We start from the raw sequence: 17,831 nt of genomic DNA, 5'->3' as shown, positions 1-17,831 counted from the left end.
CGTTCTTGCCACACCAGCAGAGCGTGGCCACCCAGGTCCTGGGAGTGAGAGAGTCCATCCAGCGTCTCTCCCTAGGTCCGTCCCTTGGCAACTCTGCCTCCCTTCCCAACGCCTTCCTCCTGAGGGTCCCAGCCCTGAGTCTGTCTCTTCACCCATCTCTCTCTCTTTCTCTCTCTCTCTCTCTATCTCTGTCTCTCTCTCTCTCTCTCTCTCTCTCTCACACACACACACACACACACACTCTGGAAGCAGATGTCTTTCTGTCTATCTCTCTGCTCATCCATCTCTCCTTCACCTTTGTGACTCTACTGGCCTGTGAGGAGGCCTCCTGTCTCCATCTCCCACTCAGTGTGTCTCTTTCCTTGGCCCTTCTGTCTGTCACCCTGTCTCTCTCGCTCTCTCTCTCTCTCTCTCTTTCTCTCTCTCTCACAAACACACACACACAGACACACACTCACTCCTCTCTTCCCCCCTCCCACCCCAGCCACCTCACTCTGGGCTGCAAGTCACCCAGTCCATGGCAGCCTCGAGACTGGGCGGTCACAGGTTCTCTCATCTCCCATCTAACTTCCCGTGGATGTAAGAGTGGATTCCCACATCCCCCTTGAAGTGAGTGCACGTCTTCAGGGTGTGTGCAGGGCAGAGGCTGAGAGAAGGCCCAGGAGGCCACAGGGTCTTAGGAGGCTGCGCTGGGAGCCAAGCAAGAGAGCAGATGTCAAAGGAGGGCAGGTGCTCCGAGAAGAGGAGGAAGCAGCCTTCGGAGCAGGCAAGTGGTTCGGGGCCAGGAGGTTGCCGGGGAGGACCACGTGCCGAGGGGAGCTGAAGGCCAAGGCCGGGCGGTGGGGACAGGGAGGCAGAGGCCCCTTTGTTCGCGGCGAACCCTCCACCTGGAGACGCCTGGCCGCGAGGCAGGGCCTGAAGGCCCGGTGGGCGCGCGACCCCCCGCAACCGCTGCTCCCCCCCGCCCCCCGCAAGGCTTGCGGGTGAGGGGGCTTCCGGTCTGGTGAGGCCGTCGACTGGGCTCTGACGGGGTTTGACTCGGAACGCTACTTTCACAGGCGGTCCTTTCCGGGAGCACAGCCCATGGACAAATGGACGGAGGGGTCTGTGCCCTTCCTCAGGGCGGTGCTGTACAGGTCCTGGTCCTTGAGGTGTACAAACAAGGCGCAGAGCCCTCCGACCTTGGCACTCAGTCCGAAGGGAGTCACTCGGGGGTGGGGTAGAGTGTGGTGGGGTGGGGGTGAGGTAGGGTAGGGTGGGGGTGGCGGTGGGGGTGCGGGGCGGCCAAGCGCTGCTGTGCAGAGTGGACAAAGCAGAGTGGATGGGGAACTCAGGGCGAGGCCCGCGCCCCAGCGGCGCACTTCTGAGCCTGGCCCTGTGACTGACTGACTGACTGACTGACTGGGAACCAGCGGGCCACAGCCGGCTCGCCACCCGCTGCCCGGTTGTCTGTGGGTCCCTGCGTGTGTTCCTCCTCGGGCCCTCCCTGAGGTTGGCTCCCCGCACAGGTGTTGTGTGTGGCCGGCCGCTCGCCATTGCCCAGTCCCACTGCATTTCCAGCTGGGGCGCTGGGCCTCTGTCAGGGTCTCTGGGGTGTCCGGTGGGGGGCGCGGGGGGCCGGGGTGTCTGCTCCCGTCTTCGCCCCTGGCTCTCTGGGCGCCCGGCTCGGCTCTGCTCGGCTAGGCTAGGCTAGGGTAGCGCGGGCGGCGGCAGCTGGGGATTCTCTGGGGATTCTCGGCCAGGCGAAGGGCTGGGTGGGGTGGCGGTGCGGGTGCCGGGTGCCCGGGGGTCGGGGGTCGTGGGGCTCGGCGAGGAGGGGCAGAGGCCAGGCCAGGCCGGGGCGGGGCTCCCGGTAGGTGGAGCCAGGTGCCCAGGGGCAGAGGTGGAGGCGGGACTCAGCCCCTGTCAGCCCCGCCTAGCCCACTCCACCCCGACCCGATCCGGCCCCGCCAAGGACCCGAGAGGGAGAGCCGGCCAGTCTCCCAGGACCCCCGCGCCGCCGCGGGGACCGAGTCAGGTCGGAGCGAGAAAGCCAGCCTGGAGTTGAGTTGAGGAGCGCTGGGCAGTGCTGGGGCGGGGCGAGGGAGGCCCCCTGGGAACACCCGCTGTGTTGGCCCCCTCCACCGCTGCCTGCCCCTGGGCTGAAGGGTGGAAGCCGGTGCAGGCTCTTGAGGCGTTCCGGGGCAGCCTCTGCCGTCTACGGCCATACCACCCTGAACGCGCCCGATCTCGTCTGATCTCGGAAGCTAAGCAGGGTCGGGCCTGGTTAGTACTTGGATGGGAGACCGCCTGGGAATACCGGGTGCTGTAGGCTTTTGCGCCCCCTTCCCACACGCACTTTTCTTGCGTGGCCCGGAAACAGTGTCCGTGACCGCCTCAGGCCGTGACCCCCGGGCCCGCGGGGGTAGGGCGCAGGGGCAGCCCTGGGCTCCCGGTGTCCCTTCAGGCCTGCGGCTGGCCTCCCGCCTTCCGGCGCCCAGCGCCCAGCGCCTGCAGTGAGCCACACTGGCCTGGCTCTCTCCAGGGACGCTAGGACACTCCAGGCGACCCGGCGGAGCCGAGCCTGGTCCAGGCCTCGACCAGTCCTGTGCACCCTGACCGACCCCCACCCCCCCCCACCACTCACACTCCCGGATGGGGGGTGGGGAGGCGCACACCTGCTTTTCCCCAGAACACAGGGCCCACCCGCAGGGGCCGCTCCCCACCCGTTCTTGCCACACCAGCAGAGCGTGGCCACCCAGGTCCTGGGAGTGAGAGAGTCCATCCAGCGTCTCTCCCTAGGTCCGTCCCTTGGCAACTCTGCCTCCCTTCCCAACGCCTTCCTCCTGAGGGTCCCAGCCCTGAGTCTGTCTCTTCACCCATCTCTCTCTCTTTCTCTCTCTCTCTCTCTATCTCTGTCTCTCTCTCTCTCTCTCTCTCTCTCTCTCTCACACACACACACACACACACACACACTCTGGAAGCAGATGTCTTTCTGTCTATCTCTCTGCTCATCCATCTCTCCTTCACCTTTGTGACTCTACTGGCCTGTGAGGAGGCCTCCTGTCTCCATCTCCCACTCAGTGTGTCTCTTTCCTTGGCCCTTCTGTCTGTCACCCTGTCTCTCTCGCGCTCTCTCTCTCTCTCTCTCTCTCTCTCTCTCTCTCTCACAAACACACACACACAGACACACACTCACTCCTCTCTTCCCCCCTCCCACCCCAGCCACCTCACTCTGGGCTGCAAGTCACCCAGTCCATGGCAGCCTCGAGACTGGGCGGTCACAGGTTCTCTCATCTCCCATCTAACTTCCCGTGGATGTAAGAGTGGATTCCCACATCCCCCTTGAAGTGAGTGCACGTCTTCAGGGTGTGTGCAGGGCAGAGGCTGAGAGAAGGCCCAGGAGGCCACAGGGTCTTAGGAGGCTGCGCTGGGAGCCAAGCAAGAGAGCAGATGTCAAAGGAGGGCAGGTGCTCCGAGAAGAGGAGGAAGCAGCCTTCGGAGCAGGCAAGTGGTTCGGGGCCAGGAGGTTGCCGGGGAGGACCACGTGCCGAGGGGAGCTGAAGGCCAAGGCCGGGCGGTGGGGACAGGGAGGCAGAGGCCCCTTTGTTCGCGGCGAACCCTCCACCTGGAGACGCCTGGCCGCGAGGCAGGGCCTGAAGGCCCGGTGGGCGCGCGACCCCCCGCAACCGCTGCTCCCCCCCGCCCCCCGCAAGGCTTGCGGGTGAGGGGGCTTCCGGTCTGGTGAGGCCGTCGACTGGGCTCTGACGGGGTTTGACTCGGAACGCTACTTTCACAGGCGGTCCTTTCCGGGAGCACAGCCCATGGACAAATGGACGGAGGGGTCTGTGCCCTTCCTCAGGGCGGTGCTGTACAGGTCCTGGTCCTTGAGGTGTACAAACAAGGCGCAGAGCCCTCCGACCTTGGCACTCAGTCCGAAGGGAGTCACTCGGGGGTGGGGTAGAGTGTGGTGGGGTGGGGGTGAGGTAGGGTAGGGTGGGGGTGGCGGTGGGGGTGCGGGGCGGCCAAGCGCTGCTGTGCAGAGTGGACAAAGCAGAGTGGATGGGGAACTCAGGGCGAGGCCCGCGCCCCAGCGGCGCACTTCTGAGCCTGGCCCTGTGACTGACTGACTGACTGACTGACTGGGAACCAGCGGGCCACAGCCGGCTCGCCACCCGCTGCCCGGTTGTCTGTGGGTCCCTGCGTGTGTTCCTCCTCGGGCCCTCCCTGAGGTTGGCTCCCCGCACAGGTGTTGTGTGTGGCCGGCCGCTCGCCATTGCCCAGTCCCACTGCATTTCCAGCTGGGGCGCTGGGCCTCTGTCAGGGTCTCTGGGGTGTCCGGTGGGGGGCGCGGGGGGCCGGGGTGTCTGCTCCCGTCTTCGCCCCTGGCTCTCTGGGCGCCCGGCTCGGCTCTGCTCGGCTAGGCTAGGCTAGGGTAGCGCGGGCGGCGGCAGCTGGGGATTCTCTGGGGATTCTCGGCCAGGCGAAGGGCTGGGTGGGGTGGCGGTGCGGGTGCCGGGTGCCCGGGGGTCGGGGGTCTTGGGGCTCGGCGAGGAGGGGCAGAGGCCAGGCCAGGCCGGGGCGGGGCTCCCGGTAGGTGGAGCCAGGTGCCCAGGGGCAGAGGTGGAGGCGGGACTCAGCCCCTGTCAGCCCCGCCTAGCCCACTCCACCCCGACCCGATCCGGCCCGGCCGAGGACCCGAGAGGGAGAGCCGGCCAGTCTCCCAGGACCCCCGCGCCGCCGCGGGGACCGAGTCAGGTCGGAGCGAGAAAGCCAGCCTGGAGTTGAGTTGAGGAGCGCTGGGCAGTGCTGGGGCGGGGCGAGGGAGGCCCCCTGGGAACACCCGCTGTGTTGGCCCCCTCCACCGCTGCCCTGCCCTCCCCTGCCCTCCCCTGCCCCTGGGCTGAAGGGTGGAAGCCGGCGCAGGCTCTTGAGGCGTTCCGGGGCAGCCTCCGCCGTCTACGGCCATACCACCCTGAACGCGCCCGATCTCGTCTGATCTCGGAAGCTAAGCAGGGTCGGGCCTGGTTAGTACTTGGATGGGAGACCGCCTGGGAATACCGGGTGCTGTAGGCTTTTGCGCCCCCTTCCCACACGCACTTTTCTTGCGTGGCCCGGAAACAGTGTCCGTGACCGCCTCAGGCCGTGACCCCCGGGCCCGCGGGGGTAGGGCGCAGGGGCAGCCCTGGGCTCCCGGTGTCCCTTCAGGCCTGCGGCTGGCCTCCCGCCTCCCGCCTCCCGCCTCGCCTCCGGCGCCCAGCGCCCAGCGCCTGCAGTGAGCCTCACTGGCCTGGCTCTCTCCAGGGACGCTAGGACACTCCAGGCGACCCGGCGGAGCCGAGCCTGGTCCAGGCCTCGACCAGTCCTGTGCACCCTGACCGACCCCCACCCCCCCCACCACTCACACTCCCGGATGGGGGGTGGGGAGGCGCACACCTGCTTTTCCCCAGAACACAGGGCCCACCCGCAGGGGCCGCTCCCCACCCGTTCTTGCCACACCAGCAGAGCGTGGCCACCCAGGTCCTGGGAGTGAGAGAGTCCATCCAGCGTCTCTCCCTAGGTCCGTCCCTTGGCAACTCTGCCTCCCTTCCCAACGCCTTCCTCCTGAGGGTCCCAGCCCTGAGTCTGTCTCTTCACCCATCTCTCTCTCTTTCTCTCTCTCTCTCTCTATCTCTGTCTCTCTCTCTCTCTCTCTCTCTCTCTCACACACACACACACACACACACTCTGGAAGCAGATGTCTTTCTGTCTATCTCTCTGCTCATCCATCTCTCCTTCACCTTTGTGACTCTACTGGCCTGTGAGGAGGCCTCCTGTCTCCATCTCCCACTCAGTGTGTCTCTTTCCTTGGCCCTTCTGTCTGTCACCCTGTCTCTCTCGCTCTCTCTCTCTCTCTCTCTTTCTCTCTCTCTCACAAACACACACACACAGACACACACTCACTCCTCTCTTCCCCCCTCCCACCCCAGCCACCTCACTCTGGGCTGCAAGTCACCCAGTCCATGGCAGCCTCGAGACTGGGCGGTCACAGGTTCTCTCATCTCCCATCTAACTTCCCGTGGATGTAAGAGTGGATTCCCACATCCCCCTTGAAGTGAGTGCACGTCTTCAGGGTGTGTGCAGGGCAGAGGCTGAGAGAAGGCCCAGGAGGCCACAGGGTCTTAGGAGGCTGCGCTGGGAGCCAAGCAAGAGAGCAGATGTCAAAGGAGGGCAGGTGCTCCGAGAAGAGGAGGAAGCAGCCTTCGGAGCAGGCAAGTGGTTCGGGGCCAGGAGGTTGCCGGGGAGGACCACGTGCCGAGGGGAGCTGAAGGCCAAGGCCGGGCGGTGGGGACAGGGAGGCAGAGGCCCCTTTGTTCGCGGCGAACCCTCCACCTGGAGACGCCTGGCCGCGAGGCAGGGCCTGAAGGCCCGGTGGGCGCGCGACCCCCCGCAACCGCTGCTCCCCCCCGCCCCCCGCAAGGCTTGCGGGTGAGGGGGCTTCCGGTCTGGTGAGGCCGTCGACTGGGCTCTGACGGGGTTTGACTCGGAACGCTACTTTCACAGGCGGTCCTTTCCGGGAGCACAGCCCATGGACAAATGGACGGAGGGGTCTGTGCCCTTCCTCAGGGCGGTGCTGTACAGGTCCTGGTCCTTGAGGTGTACAAACAAGGCGCAGAGCCCTCCGACCTTGGCACTCAGTCCGAAGGGAGTCACTCGGGGGTGGGGTAGAGTGTGGTGGGGTGGGGGTGAGGTAGGGTAGGGTGGGGGTGGCGGTGGGGGTGCGGGGCGGCCAAGCGCTGCTGTGCAGAGTGGACAAAGCAGAGTGGATGGGGAACTCAGGGCGAGGCCCGCGCCCCAGCGGCGCACTTCTGAGCCTGGCCCTGTGACTGACTGACTGACTGACTGACTGGGAACCAGCGGGCCACAGCCGGCTCGCCACCCGCTGCCCGGTTGTCTGTGGGTCCCTGCGTGTGTTCCTCCTCGGGCCCTCCCTGAGGTTGGCTCCCCGCACAGGTGTTGTGTGTGGCCGGCCGCTCGCCATTGCCCAGTCCCACTGCATTTCCAGCTGGGGCGCTGGGCCTCTGTCAGGGTCTCTGGGGTGTCCGGTGGGGGGCGCGGGGGGCCGGGGTGTCTGCTCCCGTCTTCGCCCCTGGCTCTCTGGGCGCCCGGCTCGGCTCTGCTCGGCTAGGCTAGGCTAGGGTAGCGCGGGCGGCGGCAGCTGGGGATTCTCTGGGGATTCTCGGCCAGGCGAAGGGCTGGGTGGGGTGGCGGTGCGGGTGCCGGGTGCCCGGGGGTCGGGGGTCTTGGGGCTCGGCGAGGAGGGGCAGAGGCCAGGCCAGGCCGGGGCGGGGCTCCCGGTAGGTGGAGCCAGGTGCCCAGGGGCAGAGGTGGAGGCGGGACTCAGCCCCTGTCAGCCCCGCCTAGCCCACTCCACCCCGACCCGATCCGGCCCGGCCGAGGACCCGAGAGGGAGAGCCGGCCAGTCTCCCAGGACCCCCGCGCCGCCGCGGGGACCGAGTCAGGTCGGAGCGAGAAAGCCAGCCTGGAGTTGAGTTGAGGAGCGCTGGGCAGTGCTGGGGCGGGGCGAGGGAGGCCCCCTGGGAACACCCGCTGTGTTGGCCCCCTCCACCGCTGCCCTGCCCTCCCCTGCCCTCCCCTGCCCCTGGGCTGAAGGGTGGAAGCCGGCGCAGGCTCTTGAGGCGTTCCGGGGCAGCCTCCGCCGTCTACGGCCATACCACCCTGAACGCGCCCGATCTCGTCTGATCTCGGAAGCTAAGCAGGGTCGGGCCTGGTTAGTACTTGGATGGGAGACCGCCTGGGAATACCGGGTGCTGTAGGCTTTTGCGCCCCCTTCCCACACGCACTTTTCTTGCGTGGCCCGGAAACAGTGTCCGTGACCGCCTCAGGCCGTGACCCCCGGGCCCGCGGGGGTAGGGCGCAGGGGCAGCCCTGGGCTCCTGGTGTCCCTTCAGGCCTGCAGCTGGCCTCCCGCCTCCCGCCTCCCGCCTCGCCTCCGGCGCCCAGCGCCCAGCGCCTGCAGTGAGCCACACTGGCCTGGCTCTCTCCAGGGACGCTAGGACACTCCAGGCGACCCGGCGGAGCCGAGCCTGGTCCAGGCCTCGACCAGTCCTGTGCACCCTGACCGACCCCCACCCCCCCCCACCACTCACACTCCCGGATGGGGGGTGGGGAGGCGCACACCTGCTTTTCCCCAGAACACAGGGCCCACCCGCAGGGGCCGCTCCCCACCCGTTCTTGCCACACCAGCAGAGCGTGGCCACCCAGGTCCTGGGAGTGAGAGAGTCCATCCAGCGTCTCTCCCTAGGTCCGTCCCTTGGCAACTCTGCCTCCCTTCCCAACGCCTTCCTCCTGAGGGTCCCAGCCCTGAGTCTGTCTCTTCACCCATCTCTCTCTCTTTCTCTCTCTCTCTCTCTATCTCTGTCTCTCTCTCTCTCTCTCTCTCTCACACACACACACACACACACACACACTCTGGAAGCAGATGTCTTTCTGTCTATCTCTCTGCTCATCCATCTCTCCTTCACCTTTGTGACTCTACTGGCCTGTGAGGAGGCCTCCTGTCTCCATCTCCCACTCAGTGTGTCTCTTTCCTTGGCCCTTCTGTCTGTCACCCTGTCTCTCTCGCTCTCTCTCTCTCTCTCTCTCTCTCTCTCTCACAAACACACACACACAGACACACACTCACTCCTCTCTTCCCCCCTCCCACCCCAGCCACCTCACTCTGGGCTGCAAGTCACCCAGTCCATGGCAGCCTCGAGACTGGGCGGTCACAGGTTCTCTCATCTCCCATCTAACTTCCCGTGGATGTAAGAGTGGATTCCCACATCCCCCTTGAAGTGAGTGCACGTCTTCAGGGTGTGTGCAGGGCAGAGGCTGAGAGAAGGCCCAGGAGGCCACAGGGTCTTAGGAGGCTGCGCTGGGAGCCAAGCAAGAGAGCAGATGTCAAAGGAGGGCAGGTGCTCCGAGAAGAGGAGGAAGCAGCCTTCGGAGCAGGCAAGTGGTTCGGGGCCAGGAGGTTGCCGGGGAGGACCACGTGCCGAGGGGAGCTGAAGGCCAAGGCCGGGCGGTGGGGACAGGGAGGCAGAGGCCCCTTTGTTCGCGGCGAACCCTCCACCTGGAGACGCCTGGCCGCGAGGCAGGGCCTGAAGGCCCGGTGGGCGCGCGACCCCCCGCAACCGCTGCTCCCCCCCGCCCCCCGCAAGGCTTGCGGGTGAGGGGGCTTCCGGTCTGGTGAGGCCGTCGACTGGGCTCTGACGGGGTTTGACTCGGAACGCTACTTTCACAGGCGGTCCTTTCCGGGAGCACAGCCCATGGACAAATGGACGGAGGGGTCTGTGCCCTTCCTCAGGGCGGTGCTGTACAGGTCCTGGTCCTTGAGGTGTACAAACAAGGCGCAGAGCCCTCCGACCTTGGCACTCAGTCCGAAGGGAGTCACTCGGGGGTGGGGTAGAGTGTGGTGGGGTGGGGGTGAGGTAGGGTAGGGTGGGGGTGGCGGTGGGGGTGCGGGGCGGCCAAGCGCTGCTGTGCAGAGTGGACAAAGCAGAGTGGATGGGGAACTCAGGGCGAGGCCCGCGCCCCAGCGGCGCACTTCTGAGCCTGGCCCTGTGACTGACTGACTGACTGACTGACTGGGAACCAGCGGGCCACAGCCGGCTCGCCACCCGCTGCCCGGTTGTCTGTGGGTCCCTGCGTGTGTTCCTCCTCGGGCCCTCCCTGAGGTTGGCTCCCCGCACAGGTGTTGTGTGTGGCCGGCCGCTCGCCATTGCCCAGTCCCACTGCATTTCCAGCTGGGGCGCTGGGCCTCTGTCAGGGTCTCTGGGGTGTCCGGTGGGGGGCGCGGGGGGCCGGGGTGTCTGCTCCCGTCTTCGCCCCTGGCTCTCTGGGCGCCCGGCTCGGCTCTGCTCGGCTAGGCTAGGCTAGGGTAGCGCGGGCGGCGGCAGCTGGGGATTCTCTGGGGATTCTCGGCCAGGCGAAGGGCTGGGTGGGGTGGCGGTGCGGGTGCCGGGTGCCCGGGGGTCGGGGGTCTTGGGGCTCGGCGAGGAGGGGCAGAGGCCAGGCCAGGCCGGGGCGGGGCTCCCGGTAGGTGGAGCCAGGTGCCCAGGGGCAGAGGTGGAGGCGGGACTCAGCCCCTGTCAGCCCCGCCTAGCCCACTCCACCCCGACCCGATCCGGCCCGGCCGAGGACCCGAGAGGGAGAGCCGGCCAGTCTCCCAGGACCCCCGCGCCGCCGCGGGGACCGAGTCAGGTCGGAGCGAGAAAGCCAGCCTGGAGTTGAGTTGAGGAGCGCTGGGCAGTGCTGGGGCGGGGCGAGGGAGGCCCCCTGGGAACACCCGCTGTGTTGGCCCCCTCCACCGCTGCCCTGCCCTCCCCTGCCCTCCCCTGCCCCTGGGCTGAAGGGTGGAAGCCGGTGCAGGCTCTTGAGGCGTTCCGGGGCAGCCTCTGCCGTCTACGGCCATACCACCCTGAACGCGCCTGATCTCGGAAGCTAAGCAGGGTCGGGCCTGGTTAGTACTTGGATGGGAGACCGCCTGGGAATACCGGGTGCTGTAGGCTTTTGCGCCCCCTTCCCACACGCACTTTTCTTGCGTGGCCCGGAAACAGTGTCCGTGACCGCCTCAGGCCGTGACCCCCGGGCCCGCGGGGGTAGGGCGCAGGGGCAGCCCTGGGCTCCCGGTGTCCCTTCAGGCCTGCGGCTGGCCTCCCGCCTTCCGGCGCCCAGCGCCCAGCGCCTGCAGTGAGCCACACTGGTCTGGCTCTCTCCAGGGACGCTAGGACACTCCAGGCGACCCGGCGGAGCCGAGCCTGGTCCAGGCCTCGACCAGTCCTGTGCACCCTGACCGACCCCCACCCCCCCCCACCACTCACACTCCCGGATGGGGGGTGGGGAGGCGCACACCTGCTTTTCCCCAGAACACAGGGCCCACCCGCAGGGGCCGCTCCCCACCCGTTCTTGCCACACCAGCAGAGCGTGGCCACCCAGGTCCTGGGAGTGAGAGAGTCCATCCAGCGTCTCTCCCTAGGTCCGTCCCTTGGCAACTCTGCCTCCCTTCCCAACGCCTTCCTCCTGAGGGTCCCAGCCCTGAGTCTGTCTCTTCACCCATCTCTCTCTCTTTCTCTCTCTCTCTCTCTATCTCTGTCTCTCTCTCTCTCTCTCTCTCTCACACACACACACACACACACACACACACTCTGGAAGCAGATGTCTTTCTGTCTATCTCTCTGCTCATCCATCTCTCCTTCACCTTTGTGACTCTACTGGCCTGTGAGGAGGCCTCCTGTCTCCATCTCCCACTCAGTGTGTCTCTTTCCTTGGCCCTTCTGTCTGTCACCCTGTCTCTCTCGCTCTCTCTCTCTCTCTCTCTCTCTCTCTCACAAACACACACACACAGACACACACTCACTCCTCTCTTCCCCCCTCCCACCCCAGCCACCTCACTCTGGGCTGCAAGTCACCCAGTCCATGGCAGCCTCGAGACTGGGCGGTCACAGGTTCTCTCATCTCCCATCTAACTTCCCGTGGATGTAAGAGTGGATTCCCACATCCCCCTTGAAGTGAGTGCACGTCTTCAGGGTGTGTGCAGGGCAGAGGCTGAGAGAAGGCCCAGGAGGCCACAGGGTCTTAGGAGGCTGCGCTGGGAGCCAAGCAAGAGAGCAGATGTCAAAGGAGGGCAGGTGCTCCGAGAAGAGGAGGAAGCAGCCTTCGGAGCAGGCAAGTGGTTCGGGGCCAGGAGGTTGCCGGGGAGGACCACGTGCCGAGGGGAGCTGAAGGCCAAGGCCGGGCGGTGGGGACAGGGAGGCAGAGGCCCCTTTGTTCGCGGCGAACCCTCCACCTGGAGACGCCTGGCCGCGAGGCAGGGCCTGAAGGCCCGGTGGGCGCGCGACCCCCCGCAACCGCTGCTCCCCCCCGCCCCCCGCAAGGCTTGCGGGTGAGGGGGCTTCCGGTCTGGTGAGGCCGTCGACTGGGCTCTGACGGGGTTTGACTCGGAACGCTACTTTCACAGGCGGTCCTTTCCGGGAGCACAGCCCATGGACAAATGGACGGAGGGGTCTGTGCCCTTCCTCAGGGCGGTGCTGTACAGGTCCTGGTCCTTGAGGTGTACAAACAAGGCGCAGAGCCCTCCGACCTTGGCACTCAGTCCGAAGGGAGTCACTCGGGGGTGGGGTAGAGTGTGGTGGGGTGGGGGTGAGGTAGGGTAGGGTGGGGGTGGCGGTGGGGGTGCGGGGCGGCCAAGCGCTGCTGTGCAGAGTGGACAAAGCAGAGTGGATGGGGAACTCAGGGCGAGGCCCGCGCCCCAGCGGCGCACTTCTGAGCCTGGCCCTGTGACTGACTGACTGACTGACTGACTGACTGACTGACTGACTGGGAACCAGCGGGCCACAGCCGGCTCGCCACCCGCTGCCCGGTTGTCTGTGGGTCCCTGCGTGTGTTCCTCCTCGGGCCCTCCCTGAGGGTGGCTCCCCGCACAGGTGTTGTGTGTGGCCGGCCACTCGCCATTGCCCAGTCCCACTGCATTTCCAGCTGGGGCGCTGGGCCTCTGTCAGGGTCTCTGGGGTGTCCGGTGGGGGGCGCGGGGGGCCGGGGTGTCTGCTCCCGTCTTCGCCCCTGGCTCTCTGGGCGCCCGGCTCGGCTCTGCTCGGCTAGGCTAGGCTAGGGTAGCGCGGGCGGCGGCAGCTGGGGATTCTCTGGGGATTCTCGGCCAGGCGAAGGGCTGGGTGGGGTGGCGGTGCGGTTGCCGGGTGCCCGGGGGTCGGGGGTCTTGGGGCTCGGCGAGGAGGGGCAGAGGCCAGGCCAGGCCGGGGCGGGGCTCCCGGTAGGTGGAGCCAGGTGCCCAGGGGCAGAGGTGGAGGCGGGACTCAGCCCCTGTCAGCCCCGCCTAGCCCACTCCACCCCGACCCGATCCGGCCCGGCCGAGGACCCGAGAGGGAGAGCCGGCCAGTCTCCCAGGACCCCCGCGCCGCCGCGGGGACCGAGTCAGGTCGGAGCGAGAAAGCCAGCCTGGAGTTGAGTTGAGGAGCGCTGGGCAGTGCTGGGGCGGGGCGAGGGAGGCCCCCTGGGAACACCCGCTGTGTTGGCCCCCTCCACCGCTGCCCTGCCCTCCCCTGCCCTCCCCTGCCCCTGGGCTGAAGGGTGGAAGCCGGCGCAGGCTCTTGAGGCGTTCCGGGGCAGCCTCCGCCGTCTACGGCCATACCACCCTGAACGCGCCCGATCTCGTCTGATCTCGGAAGCTAAGCAGGGTCGGGCCTGGTTAGTACTTGGATGGGAGACCGCCTGGGAATACCGGGTGCTGTAGGCTTTTGCGCCCCCTTCCCACACGCACTTTTCTTGCGTGGCCCGGAAACAGTGTCCGTGACCGCCTCAGGCCGTGACCCCCGGGCCCGCGGGGGTAGGGCGCAGGGGCAGCCCTGGGCTCCTGGTGTCCCTTCAGGCCTGCAGCTGGCCTCCCGCCTCCCGCCTCCCGCCTCGCCTCCGGCGCCCAGCGCCCAGCGCCTGCAGTGAGGCACACTGGCCTGGCTCTCTCCAGGGACGCTAGGACACTCCAGGCGACCCGGCGGAGCAGAGCCTGGTCCAGGCCTCGACCAGTCCTGTGCACCCTGACCGACCCCCACCCCCCCCCACCACTCACACTCCCGGATGGGGGGTGGGGAGGCGCACACCTGCTTTTCCCCAGAACACAGGGCCCACCCGCAGGGGCCGCTCCCCACCCGTTCTTGCCACACCAGCAGAGCGTGGCCACCCAGGTCCTGGGAGTGAGAGAGTCCATCCAGCGTCTCTCCCTAGGTCCGTCCCTTGGCAACTCTGCCTCCCTTCCCAACGCCTTCCTCCTGAGGGTCCCAGCCCTGAGTCTGTCTCTTCACCCATCTCTCTCTCTTTCTCTCTCTCTCTCTCTATCTCTGTCTCTCTCTCTCTCTCTCTCTCTCTCTCACACACACACACACACACACACTCTGGAAGCAGATGTCTTTCTGTCTATCTCTCTGCTCATCCATCTCTCCTTCACCTTTGTGACTCTACTGGCCTGTGAGGAGGCCTCCTGTCTCCATCTCCCACTCAGTGTGTCTCTTTCCTTGGCCCTTCTGTCTGTCACCCTGTCTCTCTCGCTCTCTCTCTCTCTCTCTCTTTCTCTCTCTCTCACAAACACACACACACAGACACACACTCACTCCTCTCTTCCCCCCTCCCACCCCAGCCACCTCACTCTGGGCTGCAAGTCACCCAGTCCATGGCAGCCTCGAGACTGGGCGGTCACAGGTTCTCTCATCTCCCATCTAACTTCCCGTGGATGTAAGAGTGGATTCCCACATCCCCCTTGAAGTGAGTGCACGTCTTCAGGGTGTGTGCAGGGCAGAGGCTGAGAGAAGGCCCAGGAGGCCACAGGGTCTTAGGAGGCTGCGCTGGGAGCCAAGCAAGAGAGCAGATGTCAAAGGAGGGCAGGTGCTCCGAGAAGAGGAGGAAGCAGCCTTCGGAGCAGGCAAGTGGTTCGGGGCCAGGAGGTTGCCGGGGAGGACCACGTGCCGAGGGGAGCTGAAGGCCAAGGCCGGGCGGTGGGGACAGGGAGGCAGAGGCCCCTTTGTTCGCGGCGAACCCTCCACCTGGAGACGCCTGGCCGCGAGGCAGGGCCTGAAGGCCCGGTGGGCGCGCGACCCCCCGCAACCGCTGCTCCCCCCCGCCCCCCGCAAGGCTTGCGGGTGAGGGGGCTTCCGGTCTGGTGAGGCCGTCGACTGGGCTCTGACGGGGTTTGACTCGGAACGCTACTTTCACAGGCGGTCCTTTCCGGGAGCACAGCCCATGGACAAATGGACGGAGGGGTCTGTGCCCTTCCTCAGGGCGGTGCTGTACAGGTCCTGGTCCTTGAGGTGTACAAACAAGGCGCAGAGCCCTCCGACCTTGGCACTCAGTCCGAAGGGAGTCACTCGGGGGTGGGGTAGAGTGTGGTGGGGTGGGGGTGAGGTAGGGTAGGGTGGGGGTGGCGGTGGGGGTGCGGGGCGGCCAAGCGCTGCTGTGCAGAGTGGACAAAGCAGAGTGGATGGGGAACTCAGGGCGAGGCCCGCGCCCCAGCGGCGCACTTCTGAGCCTGGCCCTGTGACTGACTGACTGACTGACTGACTGGGAACCAGCGGGCCACAGCCGGCTCGCCACCCGCTGCCCGGTTGTCTGTGGGTCCCTGCGTGTGTTCCTCCTCGGGCCCTCCCTGAGGTTGGCTCCCCGCACAGGTGTTGTGTGTGGCCGGCCGCTCGCCATTGCCCAGTCCCACTGCATTTCCAGCTGGGGCGCTGGGCCTCTGTCAGGGTCTCTGGGGTGTCCGGTGGGGGGCGCGGGGGGCCGGGGTGTCTGCTCCCGTCTTCGCCCCTGGCTCTCTGGGCGCCCGGCTCGGCTCTGCTCGGCTAGGCTAGGCTAGGGTAGCGCGGGCGGCGGCAGCTGGGGATTCTCTGGGGATTCTCGGCCAGGCGAAGGGCTGGGTGGGGTGGCGGTGCGGGTGCCGGGTGCCCGGGGGTCGGGGGTCTTGGGGCTCGGCGAGGAGGGGCAGAGGCCAGGCCAGGCCGGGGCGGGGCTCCCGGTAGGTGGAGCCAGGTGCCCAGGGGCAGAGGTGGAGGCGGGACTCAGCCCCTGTCAGCCCCGCCTAGCCCACTCCACCCCGACCCGATCTGGCCCGGCCGAGGACCCGAGAGGGAGAGCCGGCCAGTCTCCCAGGACCCCCGCGCCGCCGCGGGGACCGAGTCAGGTCGGAGCGAGAAAGCCAGCCTGGAGTTGAGTTGAGGAGCGCTGGGCAGTGCTGGGGCGGGGCGAGGGAGGCCCCCTGGGAACACCCGCTGTGTTGGCCCCCTCCACCGCTGCCCTGCCCTCCCCTGCCCTCCCCTGCCCCTGGGCTGAAGGGTGGAAGCCGGCGCAGGCTCTTGAGGCGTTCCGGGGCAGCCTCCGCCGTCTACGGCCATACCACCCTGAACGCGCCCGATCTCGTCTGATCTCGGAAGCTAAGCAGGGTCGGGCCTGGTTAGTACTTGGATGGGAGACCGCCTGGGAATACCGGGTGCTGTAGGCTTTTGCGCCCCCTTCCCACACGCACTTTTCTTGCGTGGCCCGGAAACAGTGTCCGTGACCGCCTCAGGCCGTGACCCCCGGGCCCGCGGGGGTAGGGCGCAGGGGCAGCCCTGGGCTCCTGGTGTCCCTTCAGGCCTGCAGCTGGCCTCCCGCCTCCCGCCTCCCGCCTCGCCTCCGGCGCCCAGCGCCCAGCGCCTGCAGTGAGGCACACTGGCCTGGCTCTCTCCAGGGACGCTAGGACACTCCAGGCGACCCGGCGGAGCAGAGCCTGGTCCAGGCCTCGACCAGTCCTGTGCACCCTGACCGACCCCCACCCCCCCCCACCACTCACACTCCCGGATGGGGGGTGGGGAGGCGCACACCTGCTTTTCCCCAGAACACAGGGCCCACCCGCAGGGGCCGCTCCCCACCCGTTCTTGCCACACCAGCAGAGCGTGGCCACCCAGGTCCTGGGAGTGAGAGAGTCCATCCAGCGTCTCTCCCTAGGTCCGTCCCTTGGCAACTCTGCCTCCCTTCCCAACGCCTTCCTCCTGAGGGTCCCAGCCCTGAGTCTGTCTCTTCACCCATCTCTCTCTCTTTCTCTCTCTCTCTCTCTATCTCTGTCTCTCTCTCTCTCTCTCTCTCTCTCTCACACACACACACACACACACACTCTGGAAGCAGATGTCTTTCTGTCTATCTCTCTGCTCATCCATCTCTCCTTCACCTTTGTGACTCTACTGGCCTGTGAGGAGGCCTCCTGTCTCCATCTCCCACTCAGTGTGTCTCTTTCCTTGGCCCTTCTGTCTGTCACCCTGTCTCTCTCGCTCTCTCTCTCTCTCTCTCTTTCTCTCTCTCTCACAAACACACACACACAGACACACACTCACTCCTCTCTTCCCCCCTCCCACCCCAGCCACCTCACTCTGGGCTGCAAGTCACCCAGTCCATGGCAGCCTCGAGACTGGGCGGTCACAGGTTCTCTCATCTCCCATCTAACTTCCCGTGGATGTAAGAGTGGATTCCCACATCCCCCTTGAAGTGAGTGCACGTCTTCAGGGTGTGTGCAGGGCAGAGGCTGAGAGAAGGCCCAGGAGGCCACAGGGTCTTAGGAGGCTGCGCTGGGAGCCAAGCAAGAGAGCAGATGTCAAAGGAGGGCAGGTGCTCCGAGAAGAGGAGGAAGCAGCCTTCGGAGCAGGCAAGTGGTTCGGGGCCAGGAGGTTGCCGGGGAGGACCACGTGCCGAGGGGAGCTGAAGGCCAAGGCCGGGCGGTGGGGACAGGGAGGCAGAGGCCCCTTTGTTCGCGGCGAACCCTCCACCTGGAGACGCCTGGCCGCGAGGCAGGGCCTGAAGGCCCGGTGGGCGCGCGACCCCCCGCAACCGCTGCTCCCCCCCGCCCCCCGCAAGGCTTGCGGGTGAGGGGGCTTCCGGTCTGGTGAGGCCGTCGACTGGGCTCTGACGGGGTTTGACTCGGAACGCTACTTTCACAGGCGGTCCTTTCCGGGAGCACAGCCCATGGACAAATGGACGGAGGGGTCTGTGCCCTTCCTCAGGGCGGTGCTGTACAGGTCCTGGTCCTTGAGGTGTACAAACAAGGCGCAGAGCCCTCCGACCTTGGCACTCAGTCCGAAGGGAGTCACTCGGGGGTGGGGTAGAGTGTGGTGGGGTGGGGGTGAGGTAGGGTAGGGTGGGGGTGGCGGTGGGGGTGCGGGGCGGCCAAGCGCTGCTGTGCAGAGTGGACAAAGCAGAGTGGATGGGGAACTCAGGGCGAGGCCCGCGCCCCAGCGGCGCACTTCTGAGCCTGGCCCTGTGACTGACTGACTGACTGACTGACT

At 66.8% G+C, this 17,831-nt stretch overlaps 5 non-coding genes and 1 pseudogene across 5 annotated transcripts; all 6 read left to right on the top strand.

Annotated features, from left to right (window-relative positions):
• Nucleotides 1–2,195: 2,195 nt before the first annotated feature.
• Nucleotides 2,196–2,314, top strand: LOC143640560 (5S ribosomal RNA). Its single transcript, XR_013155000.1, has one exon. It is a non-coding gene; the product is annotated as a 5S ribosomal RNA (ribosomal RNA).
• Nucleotides 2,315–4,936: 2,622 nt separating this feature from the next.
• LOC143640559 (5S ribosomal RNA) lies at nt 4,937–5,055 on the top strand. The gene has a single exon (XR_013154999.1). It is a non-coding gene; the product is annotated as a 5S ribosomal RNA (ribosomal RNA).
• Nucleotides 5,056–7,680: 2,625 nt separating this feature from the next.
• LOC143640558 (5S ribosomal RNA) lies at nt 7,681–7,799 on the top strand. The gene has a single exon (XR_013154998.1). It is a non-coding gene; the product is annotated as a 5S ribosomal RNA (ribosomal RNA).
• A 2,624-nt stretch (nt 7,800–10,423) lies between these two features.
• Nucleotides 10,424–10,532, top strand: LOC143640574 (5S ribosomal RNA; annotated as a pseudogene).
• Nucleotides 10,533–13,154: 2,622 nt separating this feature from the next.
• On the top strand, nt 13,155–13,273 carry LOC143640557 (5S ribosomal RNA). The gene has a single exon (XR_013154997.1). It is a non-coding gene; the product is annotated as a 5S ribosomal RNA (ribosomal RNA).
• Nucleotides 13,274–15,899: 2,626 nt separating this feature from the next.
• LOC143640556 (5S ribosomal RNA) lies at nt 15,900–16,018 on the top strand. Its single transcript, XR_013154996.1, has one exon. It is a non-coding gene; the product is annotated as a 5S ribosomal RNA (ribosomal RNA).
• The last annotated feature ends 1,813 nt before the right edge of the window (nt 16,019–17,831 follow it).

This window comes from Callospermophilus lateralis, unplaced genomic scaffold (genome assembly GCF_048772815.1).
Source record: "Callospermophilus lateralis isolate mCalLat2 unplaced genomic scaffold, mCalLat2.hap1 Scaffold_3270, whole genome shotgun sequence".
In the NCBI taxonomy this organism is placed as follows: Eukaryota; Metazoa; Chordata; class Mammalia; order Rodentia; family Sciuridae; genus Callospermophilus; species Callospermophilus lateralis.
The sequence above is the reverse complement of the archived record's forward strand: the minus strand, read 5'-3'. Positions and strand labels throughout refer to the sequence as shown.